The following is a 12,901-nucleotide window of genomic DNA, read 5'->3' as shown; positions in this document are numbered from 1 at the left end:
ATAGGTTGGGGAGTAGCATAACTGGGTAGGATTGGAGGTTTACCCCTCCCACCAACCCCAACAAACACACACACGCACACAAACACTTCATTCAGCTGTTATTGCATTTTCGGGACTAGGGTTTTTGGGTGTGACAATAGAACACCACAATAGCTGAAAGCAGACTTCCTATTCTTATTCTTCTTCATCTTCTACCCAAGGTTTCGTCTCTCGGCTACACCCATGCTTTTCTTACGGGATCAAGAGATTCCCTACGAAAATTTAACTTTATTACAGGAGTCAAGCACACCCTAGGGAGACTAGCAAAGTTCTTATGTTTGTGCAAATAATGCAAAACCACTTCTCCATCTCCTTCTTGTTCATCTTCATCTTCCCTACTATTTTATTCTCTCTCTTTATCACACTTGTCTCAGATATTCGTTATGTTTATACGCTTCACCCCAAATCCATCGTCTTTACTTTTCATCACACAATACTATACAGTTCAGAACACCGTTGTATTCATTAAAGAAAGTAACAGTAAACGTTTAACCCTCTTTATTTTTATGTTTTCATTGTTATTTTCATTCTTTTTTCTCTTACCCTAACGTCTACTCAGTCATATATCAACATTAAAATATTTAATATTTTCAAATGTATAAAAGGACATTTACAATTTAAATTATTTATTTTAAACCCTTCGTCTTAGAAAGATAAATTGATTTCTTATTTTTAATTTGTCTTCCATTCTTTCCGTATCTATTCTGGTTTTTTCGTTATTAAATTTACATTTAATGTATGTATTATAACTGGAATCTTGTGTTATAAATGATATTAAAAAAAAGGTGATAAAAACGAAAACATATTCTTCTTCATCCAAACCTTTTAAAACAATAAAAAATATCTTATTTTTCTGTACAGGGGAAAAAAAGAGGGGATATAACTTTTCAAAATTATAATGTTTTAAAAATTTTAAATATTTCATATTTTCTTTAAGTTATTTATAATTCTTAAAATCGAATGTAGTACCACATCTTAATAAAATTTGAGGATATTGGTCTGCTATAGCGTATAGAGTAATTTAAGAATGAAGGATGTACAGAGAATTTCTGTCTCTTACCCACTCTGACGGTAGACCACACAATTTCATAAATATAGAAAAAAATCGAAGACTGATATTGACGTAGACTAATTATTTTTTTTAATTTAATTAATAATTTAACAACTTGTTACCAGCCGAATATAAAATTTTTAATATTAATTTTGAATACGTTTCACTTTATTTGTGATCGTCAATGGAGTGCCAGGCATCTCTTCAGAACGAATTTTTTTATAATAAATTAATTAAAAATATGATTAAAATTTTAGGGATAGATGATATGCTATCTCAGTCATTGGAATAAAATATATTCAAAATTATAATTAATTTGTTTTAAAAAAAATCTATAACTGTAAAATTGTTCAGCAGAGATCATAAAAAAGTAAAAAAATTGTAAATAAAATAATTTCTTCATCAATTTTACACACACTTATTTAATTTTTATTGATTAAAATATACTGTTGTATATATATATATATATAAAAGAAAATGTCCTGACTGACATGCCCAGCAAAAACTACTGAAAATTAATTGATGGAAATTTGTAAGAACTTCTCTCGGTGTAAGTGCACGCTAAAAAGGAAAGGAAAGGAAAGGAAAGGATTTTTTTGAAATCCCGAGTTTAAAGGGTTAAAATGGTACGATAATAAAACTATTAATAAATGAGTTTTATTATCGTATAATGAAACTTATTTTTTTAATTTTTCCATAATAAATGAAGTTAACGTGATTTTTGGTGTAGCTAATTTTCTTATGAATATCTAAAAACTAATTTCTTGATTTTTTGAAGTTCTGAGTATAAAGGATTAAAATGGATTTTAATTTTTTTTTAAACCCTGCTGTTTTTTTTTTTATTTTTCGGTAACAAATGAAGATATCAACTTTATTTTTGCCGTGTGTAATTTTCACGTAAATATTTAAAAACCAATTTCTAGATTTTTCGAAATTTAATCTTTCAGGTGAAGAAAGGTAAAAATAATTTTGAACAATGATTGCAAATTTTCTCCATTTCCGACTATACTAAACGAGATACTCAGTATATTTGGGCTTTTAAATACTCTTCACATAAATATCCAAAAACTATTTTCGGTTTTTTTATTTTCGAGTTTCTAAGCGATGCGACGATGTACGGCGCGACTGCTCAGCCAACACAACCACTGCCACTGTTATTGTATGTGTCACGCGACTGGCTGCACCTGCCTCCGACTACTTGACTAAAAAATATAAAATAAAAAAATTGACCGCAGCGGGAAAAAACAAGTATAGCATAACCATAGCACGGGTAAAGCCGGGAGGTGGATGCTAATATAAACATATATATATATATATATACATACTTAATAAAACTAATATTTTAATTATATTTTCCATTAATAATTATGTTTATTCAAATCCGTATTGAAGAATCAAAGGTTTCTGCAGAAGTGCTCTACAGTGAACACAAAAAATGGAATGCAGTAAGTGTGACATATTTTTAATTAATAATAATATACATACATATATATATATATATATATATATATATATATATATATATATACAATCATTATATACTAAATATATAATAATAATAGTAATCAGAATAATTTTGATCATATCGTTATAAAAAATTATATTAAAAATATATTAATTTATGTGTACATAAAACAATATATACTTCAAGAATTATTTTATATGTATATACAGGTTGATTCAAAGAAACGGGAAATTTAAAAAATTAAATAACGTTAATGAAAAACTTTTTTTAGAAAATGAATTTTATTTCATGTAATTGTGCAAATGTTGCCATTTTAGGACACATACATTTTAGTTTATTTTTTAAAGATGACATCTTGCAGGTGACCTCTTCTACGTAAACACTCACGAAGTCTCTTCGTTAAATTGTTCTTGGTTTGACGTAACATCTCAACTGGAATTTCCGCAATAGCTTCTCCGATCTTTGCCTTCAGTTCTTCCGTTGTAGCAGATCTACTGTGGAATACTTTGCTTTTAAGGTGACCCCACAAAAAGTAATCGCAAGCTGAGAGATCAGGCAATCTGGGAGGCCATCTAATGTCACCATTTCGTGAAATGACACGTTGTCCAAACAATCGGCGTACAGCTGCCATCGATAATCGTGCAATATGTGACGTTACTCCGTCTTGTTGAAACCAGGCTGTGTTAAGAATCGTTGGAAATCTCTTTTGTTCTTCCACAATAAAGGTTTCAAGCATGGCTACGTAACGAGCCGACATCACTGTAATCGCAAGACCGTTGTCATCCTCAAAAAAATAAGGTCCTATAACACCGTAAGATGACATAGCACACTTAACGGTCACTTTCTGGCTGTGCAATGGACGCTGGTGTAGCTGCGTAGGATTTTCTTGTGCCCGGTATCTGAAATTTTGCTTGTTAACAAATCCACTGAGGTGGAAATGCGCTTCGTCTGACATCCACAGTTCGTGAACAAATCCTTCGTTATCATTTATCTTCTGAAGCATTACATTACAGAATTGTGCTCGCACAACTACATCGTTCGGTTTCAGTTCCTGGACGATCTGAAACTTGTATGGATGGAATTGCAAGTCCTTCACTAACATTCTTCGAACACTTGAACTATGCGATTGTAAAGAAGCTGAGAGACGACAGATTGACTGATGTGGACTTCGTGTGACAGCATCTTGTAAAGCTTGAACATGCTGTGGTGTACGAACGGTTCGCTAACGGCCTGGAGGTTTCTTTTTCATTGCCGAACCAGTATCCTCTAAATTAGATAACCATATTTTAATTGCATGTGCTGATGGAACACGGTCGTGCCGTCCCAGATTAAAATGACAGCGAAATTCTCTACGCGCTCCCTCCACACTGTCATTGTTTTTGTAAAACCCTTTGATAGCAAATGCACGTTGCGCACCGCTCCAAGGATCCATGACAACTAAATGGCAGGTTAGGTTAGAGAGGCTGGCGCCACTTAGCAAGTGGTACCAATCGCCCACGGCTACCAACACAACTTTCAAAATTTCCCGTTTCTTTGAATCACCCTAATATATATATATATATATATATATAATTTCATGAATGTGTGAAATTTGAATACAGGTTCAGCAGGTGATAAAAACTTTACATTAATTAACTGTTTTTATCAAATCAAGAACGGTATTAATTTATTTAATAAATTTAAATTATTGTACTCCTTTGCAATCCAAAACTATTTTTCTAAAGTGTCCTCAGAACTCTTGTGGCCTGCAATGCACCCACTCTTCATTCCAATGACAGCTTCGATTAAAAATGATGTATCTTGTCCTGTCAGCCCTCCAGTCCAACATTGCAGACCAAGGTTATTTTCCCCGAACACTGTGGCCTGCATGCAGGCCACAAACCTACGCATTTTATTTCTTTTGTACTACATTATGTGTGGGTTTGTAACATGAAGCATTATATTGGGCCTGTTTAGAACTAACACAGTTATAAATCTTATTTGCTATGTTGTAAACAATTTTTTTTTTACGTTAGAAATGTCACGTAGTGTAAGTCACTATTTTCACTATTAAATATATTTTGTCATGTAACTGACACGTGCCTAAAAAATATAGTAATCATAATTTATGATCCAATGAGGTAGATGGATTTTAAGCTAAAATATTTGTTTTTTTACAGATTTTTACGGAAACAGAACTCAGAAGTGGTCTACAATACAGTATAATAAGTAATAAGTGAAATAAGTAATAGCGGTCTGCAATACTACAAGCTATATTAGTAACAAACCGTAGTAAAAAAATTTAGACTTTTTTAATGAAATATTCTGGGTTTATTTTTTATGAGTAAAATATGTTTCGGTGAAAGAATATTTCAAACGTAAGAATTATTCTCTTACGTAATTAAAAGAGATATGTTAATGATGTTAAGAATGTTGCTAAGTATGAGTGAGAAATATTAAAATTAAGTAAAGTAGGAGAATATGGGATAGGGTGAGGGAGAGAGTATTCAGGAAGAGAAAGTGAAAGAGGGAATAATAGGGAAATAATATAGGAAGTAAGGAAGGAAGACTTTGTTGTATAATTTAGCACAAACATTCCCCTCTGTGTTTTCTATCCTACTTTCTCAAATCCCCCCTTCCCCCTAACGATCCAGAAATGCCTTACTCTATTAACATGCCCTTCACCTGTCTAATTAAATCTGACATTTTTTTTTAATTTTAATAACTCTCACTTTTCCTACGTATTACCTCTTCTTACTTAATTAAACCTATCCTCTGCTGGATTTATGGAATTTTTATCGTAATATCTACATTCATACTTAAGACTTTATTAAATGTTTGTTTTTATTTCTAGTGAAAATTTAGAAAACGTTAACACAAAATGACCAGTACTTTTACATGGGATACCCGAAGTAGTGTCGCTGCTAATAGATCAGTGAAGCGGTTAGTGTACTCCTACAGGAGGTCCTAGATGGGGAGGATGTTTGTTCTATGTCTGTCGTCAGTCCAACAATCCTCCCGAACTTACGCCTTGTAACTTTGACGAGTGATAAGAATAAAAATTTAAAAAATTATTTTTTACCATTATCATCATCAATAATTCCTTAACTAAGAATATTATATTAACATATATATTAGGTTCAATTTAAAACAATGAAATTAGATTTTTCTTTAACAATTATTATTTAACCATGATGCTTTAACCATTAATATATATAACATCTTTAAAAAAAATAACAGATGCAACAGAAATTACTAGCATTCCTTCAGCAACATTACTTGCTGCAAAAACCTTGAATAAATATCTTTGATAAAAATTTAACTGACGTTTCGTTGCTTAGGAGGAATATAAAGTAGAAAGTTTACTTATTTTAAATAGCACCTACTAGAAAATATTGAAAAATTTTAAAGAAATTATTTAAGGGGTAGAAATAGTGGTTTTTTATGTTTCTGACCTGAAAAAATCTAATAAGATAGGTCCGGAATTGCTTCTGGAGTACTTTTTTTGAGAAATCTGGCTTGAAAACTATAAAATTGGGATAAAAACCTCTGTTTTTTATGTTTGACATACAATAATTATGTTAAATAGGTAATAAACACATAAAATTTTACAAAATATGTAGAAAACTTAATTTTGAACAAAATGGTGTAAAATAATTTGAATAGACAGAGAAAAAATAGAAAAATTAAAATTTTATTTAGAAAAAGTGCACTACTACCTCTATCAGAAAACTTTTTTCTTATTTTAAAAATTTGAATATTTCTTATTTCGTTTTTGATGATGTGAAAATTTGTAAAAACAAATTTTTCTGTTAAAAATTACTGTTAAAAATATTTTTAAAAACTGGAAATTGCACAACTAAAAATAAATAAAAATTACTTAGATAATTTTTTTTTTATTAATTACAGATCAGATTTTATTAATTACACTTTTTTTTTATTAAACGTGATCAGTCTTCCGTTGAAGTAATGCCGTACTTATTTACAACAGAGGAATACGCTGTTATGGTATTCATTCTGGGTGTGTGTAATGGTAATGTTACAGCTGCTGCGGTAGTATATGAATACGTTTCCCGAATCGCAGGATTCTAGATCCCAAAATAATTAGTGTGACTTTTCGTATTCTTCGGGAAACAGGTTCACTACATAGTAGTATTCGTATCAACTATGATTCTGTTCAACACGACGCAGTTATTGATGAAATTATTATTGATGCAGTCCAGTCATCAGTACACGACGTATTTATAAGCGGATCGGTGTTTCTCATTCAATCGTATGGAATTCATTTAAAGAAAACAAGTTTGATCGTTATCATAAAAACTCAGTTCAACATCTACACCCAGCAAACGGTCCGATTCGCTTGGAATTCTGCAACTGTTGGAATACAAGTCGAGACTCTGCATATATTTTTTGCTTAACGACAAGGCAAATTTTACTTGAGATGGCGCCAACAATTTACGCGAGCATACATGGGCAGAAGTAAATCCTCATGAAAACGGTGGTAGGCAATTTTCAACACCGATTTATCGTTAGTTCACAATCAACTATTTGGACCTTTCATATTACCTGCCCGCTTAAATGCTGAGGTCTACTTTCACCTTCTTTAAGAATTGCCGCGGCTGCAGGTAGATGTTCGTTCCTCTAGCGCTGAGACGCAAAGTGTACTTCTAGTACAATAGTGCGCCTCCTCACTTCTCTAAAAATGGCACTTCTCTTGTGCCATTTACACTCACTTAAATCACCATTATTCTGATAAATTGATCAGTTTTGGAGTTCACATTCCTGGCTACCAAGATCGCCTGATCTAACACCTTTAGATTTTTCCGTCTAGGGATGGATGAAAAATATTATATACAAAACAAAAATACATTCTCGTTAGGAATAATTGTCCACATTATGGATGCGGCTGAGCAGCTTAAGAACAGCCCTGAAGAACTGAAAAGAGTAAAAAAAGCAGTACATAAGTGTGCCAAGAAATGAGTTGAAAATACTCATTTTGAACATTTATTATAAACTGGCACATTGGTGTGGTGTACTGTTTCTAAATAAAATTCAAACTTTTCTAACCTTTGTTGTTTTTTTTATTCAACTTATTTTACACGATTTTGTTAAAAATTAAATTCTCTAAGGTTTTTTTATAATTTTTTTGTGTTTTACCCATTTTCAAAATTATTGTACGTCAAACATAAAAAACAGGGATTTTTACCCTAATTTATTGGTTTTCACTCTAGATGTCTGAAAAACTACTGCAGAAGCAGTTGGAACCTATTTTATTCTATTTTTCAGGTAAAAAAAACATAAGAAATCATTATTAATTCTATACTTAATTAATGTTCTAGATTTTTCAGACGACCACATTTCACCGAAGTAGCTGAAATTCGGCCGAAATCTTTCACTAGCCATAAATCGCAAACAAAACATTTTAGAACATATGTTTATCTGAACTTTTTTCATTATTTTCACAATAGAATAGATTATGAAAGTTCAGGAAGAACTTCATGAAACACTCTGTATATTTAAATAGACACAGAACACTTGAAAAAAATTAAATTTGAGAAAACAATTAAACAACTTAATATTAATTTAAATATTTACATTAATTGACCCGACCTTGTGGGAGTCGACTGGATGCAATGAAGCCGTGGTCACTGCACTGGTACGGGCCCGTAAGCAAGATCTCCTCTTTTGAAGCTTAGACTGTGGACGACCTGGTAAGTATGTGGTAAGTACCTGAGAGTGTGCATGATGTTGGCTGTGTATGTGCGTGTATGTGAGTGGCGTGTATCTGTACCGTAATTTGTTTGACTGTTGTGTGCGTTTGGTGTTTACCTGTGAGGGCCGAATGTGTGTGTGGGCTTAATTATGCTTTGCTGTGTCTTAGTGTTGCTTGTATTTTGTACCTTTGTGTTGAGTGTGTGATTGTATTGGTGTTCCTTGATTGCGGTGTCCGATTGTGTGAGCGGGCATTTCTCCCTTCCTGATGTAATGCTGCATAAGCGATTTTCAGGAAGGGTGGAGGTTTAGTCAGTAGTGCGTAGGAACACATACGCTCATAATAATATCTTGTGGAATCTGTTAGCGAGCCCGACATTGCCTAGACGCCCGTAAATGGGGTTCCTACACCGCTGTAAAAAAATTAAAATAACGTTTGAAAAAAATAGATAGTAGGCGTACCTTACAAAAGAAAATTCATATCACTCAGATGCAGCATCAGATTAAGGTAAATTGTTCATGTTTACTTTAAAGTGGATGTATTTATTTCTGAAATTAAAAACCATTTTTTTACGTATGAAACTATTTTTCAAATAGAAATATGTGTAATATTGAAGTTTTTCTTTCTACCCTTAAAAAAAATTTTGGTTAAGGAAAATCAATTAAGGCAATAAAGAAAACATTTTATATTTTAAATGACTATTGTTTTCTATTTCTTTAAATCTTTTGCTTATATTAAAGTAAAATTTTAACCGTAAAATACTAATTTGTAAAGATCTACTTATACCCAGATTTTTAAGAATTGAACATAATATTAACTTGAAGAACTGGAGTTTATTATACTTATTGGATAGATAAGGAAAGACAGAAAAGGTAGAAAATTCTAAGGTTATATGAAGGAAGTACAGTCATTTTCCCAGAGGAGCTAAAAGGCAGGACAGGGGACAAGAGAAACGTACGAACAAGGTGTCGCTTCCACGCCGAACAAGATTAATGTCTTGACATAAATAAAGATGCTGCGACATGTCCGCGAAATATATCGTTCAAATATGCAGTCAGAATTTTAAACACCTGCAGTCAATAGAACAATATAATGTAATGTTGAACGTTCAATAAGATTTAAGCTTTACTTTTTTTCTTCTTTCCTAGAATATCCAAAGAATAAACGAAATCTTAATGTTGGTGTGGGGGTGGATTTTGATTTATGACTCTTTATCGGTGTTAGTTTGTTACCTTCAATATTATTACAACAAGAGCAAAAATTATGTTGAGTAAATATTTTTTAGATTAGAATGAAGTAAATGTACCATGATAATATTGGTTCATGGTTGTTATTCATTTTAAATACAATCTGTTTCATTTAAAAATAAAACACTGCTAAAACCGTGTTTTAGCATTCTAAATGAAAAGTGTTGTTGCTGGTAAAATGGATTTATATTAGGAGACATTAATATATATATATATGTGTGTGTGTGTGTTATTACAAAATTTTTCTACTTATTAATTCTTCTATTCTGTTTGTGAAGAGGAAAATTGTAAAAAATTTTTATATGGGAATAATTAAGAGAAGTTTTAAAAACTTCAGTATACTTCATAGCATATAAAAAGTGTAATAATCCTGATCAATTTTGAAAAATAAACGCATACTTCCTAATTTAAAAGCAAAACTATCAATAGTGACATATGTAAATTCATCATACTTGAATTCACATTATAAAAAGCACCAATGAGAGTATAATTAACTAAAGTTTTAACATTATTACTAGGATAGGGGAATAATACATTTTTTTTTAGATTCAAAATAAATAATTTAAATTTAAAATTATATTTAAATGTTATGTTCTCGTAAATAATATGTTCTAATAATAACCAGTTCACCAGTTCATTGCAATAGTAGCAGACTATAGATTTATAATTTCTTTTTTAAATGACTGATAGAAACATCGATCTCTGAAATTTTAAAATTTAATTAATTCTTCAGTAAAAATGATGCAGTTTGACAATTTTGTGTTTGTTTTATTATTATTACTAATAGTTGAAATTATTATTTATTCGTTTTGATTCAAAAAAGAAAATAGAAACAGGCATAAAATAGTCAGATTGGATAATCTTTGCGATTAGCTTTACAATGTCAGCTGTTTATCAATCGATTTAAGCAAATAAAGTGTAATTTTGTTCAAATTAAGACTTAACATTTTACTTAGAGAAAAAAAACGTAATTAAACTAATATACACTAAATTTGATTAAAACATCTCAGTAAGTTCTTAATATATTAAATTTAGTTGAAAAACACAAAATTGCGGACGATTAGAAAATAAAGAGAGTTATCGCATTTATTCATATGAACATTTTTATTTTTATGGATCTCCTGAATCAGTCTCTTAAGTTGAAACACTTTGTGTGCATGTGGTTTTGTTGTTGTTACTGTTGCCTCTTGTTTGGATTCAAAGTGTCCTTAGACAGTGCTGTTTAATAAATTCCAACAAAAATGCATCTAGGAAGTCAGAAAATTATAATCTGTTGTGAAATTTATACCTTTAATTTGCAATTAACTTATTTTGAAATTTGTAAAATATAAAAATTCAATTTTAACATAAAACTATAAATTTTCCATAGTAATCAACAAAAGGTTTTTTAGTATGGCATTGAGATTAATCATTACGACACTAATTATGTAATCATATAACAAATCAAAAAACAAACTATAAATATTTAAAAAATTATTATTATTACTTTTTAATTTTAAAAATTAAAGAAATGTTTTTTTCATTTTACAAAATGAAAAAAACGAATGACAGAACTTTAAGAAATGATTCGTGATATAGAAATAAAAAAAAATACTTGTATAAACATCGTACAAAAACACTACTTTTAATATTTTATGTAAACCCTACCTCAAGAACAAACTGAATTATTCTATTAATCGCTCGTGTAAATATTTTATTCGTCATTATCTACGTGGTATACGAATTTCGTATACTCACTTCTTAAAGAACATCCATTTCAATTTCTTAATCATTAATATCTAGGTAAAGTTTACCTAGGTTTAACTTAATAATATCTGAAGTATTAAACCTTAAATAAATGACATCTCATGTATTCAAATACGATATGAAGTAACTGAATTACGGTAGAAATCATCTTAGCAAATTGACATTCCACTTGAGAAACTCAAGGAACAACTGAACCCATGAACCATTTCTTGTTTTATTTAGTCGTAAAACTGTTTATCTGTACATATAATAAAATGATAACTAGGGTCGTCCCTGTGCGCGCATCACGCAAAAACTACTGGACAGATTTTAATAAAACTTTCCAGATTTATACCGTACAGGATTGGTCATTATTTCTAATTAGAATTATCTCGATATTCCTAATGGGAGATAAGGTTTTAAAAGATATTCATTAAAGAAAAACACTAATCCTTTTACTTCATTATTATTTCTGTTATCGTAAATATTTAAATATTTAATTAGTTTATTATTATTACAATTAGCTTAAATTAACAAATTTAGTGAACTTTTATGGATTTTGATTGTTATTTGGGCTGTCGATATTGTATTGACCACTCTTTGTAAGTTACATCTGATGGTTTCACACTTAAGATGTAAAATTTGGCTAATTTAAATAATTAATTACAGATAAAATTGCAATACCTTTATTCTACACTGAAAAAAGTATTCCCACCTTTTTTTCCACGTAATGCTATTAAATAAAAAAAAATTATGGTAGAAAGAAATAATAATTACATGTTCAATTTTAAATTTTAACGTTATTATTCTTTTTTTATAGTACAATTAGGTGTAAACCACTTGTTGGTTCTTGTACTAAAATTTACATATTTCATCAAAACTGACGTAGTTTCTTCTTAATAAATCCGTCATTAATTTAAATACTTAATGGAGGTTGAAAGTTGTTGAACTATTAACTTATTCCAGGCAATTGTACATCATAGTGAGATTATATGTTTTATGAAAACTTAAACATAATTAGAATATTTTTGTTTTAAGTTAATATGGATATTATAAACATCAATTGAACTATCTCTTGAAAATGTTGCTTAATATGAAAATACAATTTTTTTTAAATAACTGGATTTTGAATTCAAATTCTTAACATCTATTTTATTTTTAGTTAGGCGTACTAAAAACAAAATAAAATTTCAGTAGATTGGATTTAAATGAAATCAGTGCACTTAATGTTCAACAACGCGGTATAAAACAGGGATTTCTAATCATTTTATCCTTTACATAGACGGTAGAATGAAAGGTATTGCAAAAAAGGAAATTCTTTACAGACCTAATGATGTAATAATGCAAAAAAAAGGTAGGCCAGAAAGAGAAAGGCAAGGATATGGAATTTTTTACCAGGGTTTGGCATAGTTATGGGGTGACCTATTATTGGATTTTGTCAGGCCATTTAATATTAAAACGAAGAGATCTGTTCATCATGCGGCATAATTAAAGCAAGAACATTGCTGTGAATCGTTTTCCGACCGTAGTGGAAAAGTAATGAATTAAAGATATAATTGATAAATAATTGTAAAGCTTTAAATCAACTACGTATAGAAAAAGGAAAATGGTACATTCTATCAAAACTTACAGTAAAACTATTTATAGTAAAAGATGAATGTGATCACATGGCTGGAAGCGGT

Source organism: Lycorma delicatula, chromosome 4 (assembly GCF_047948215.1).
Source record: "Lycorma delicatula isolate Av1 chromosome 4, ASM4794821v1, whole genome shotgun sequence".
NCBI lineage: Eukaryota > Metazoa > Arthropoda > Insecta > Hemiptera > Fulgoridae > Lycorma > Lycorma delicatula.
The sequence above is the reverse complement of the archived record's forward strand: the minus strand, read 5'-3'. Positions refer to the sequence as shown.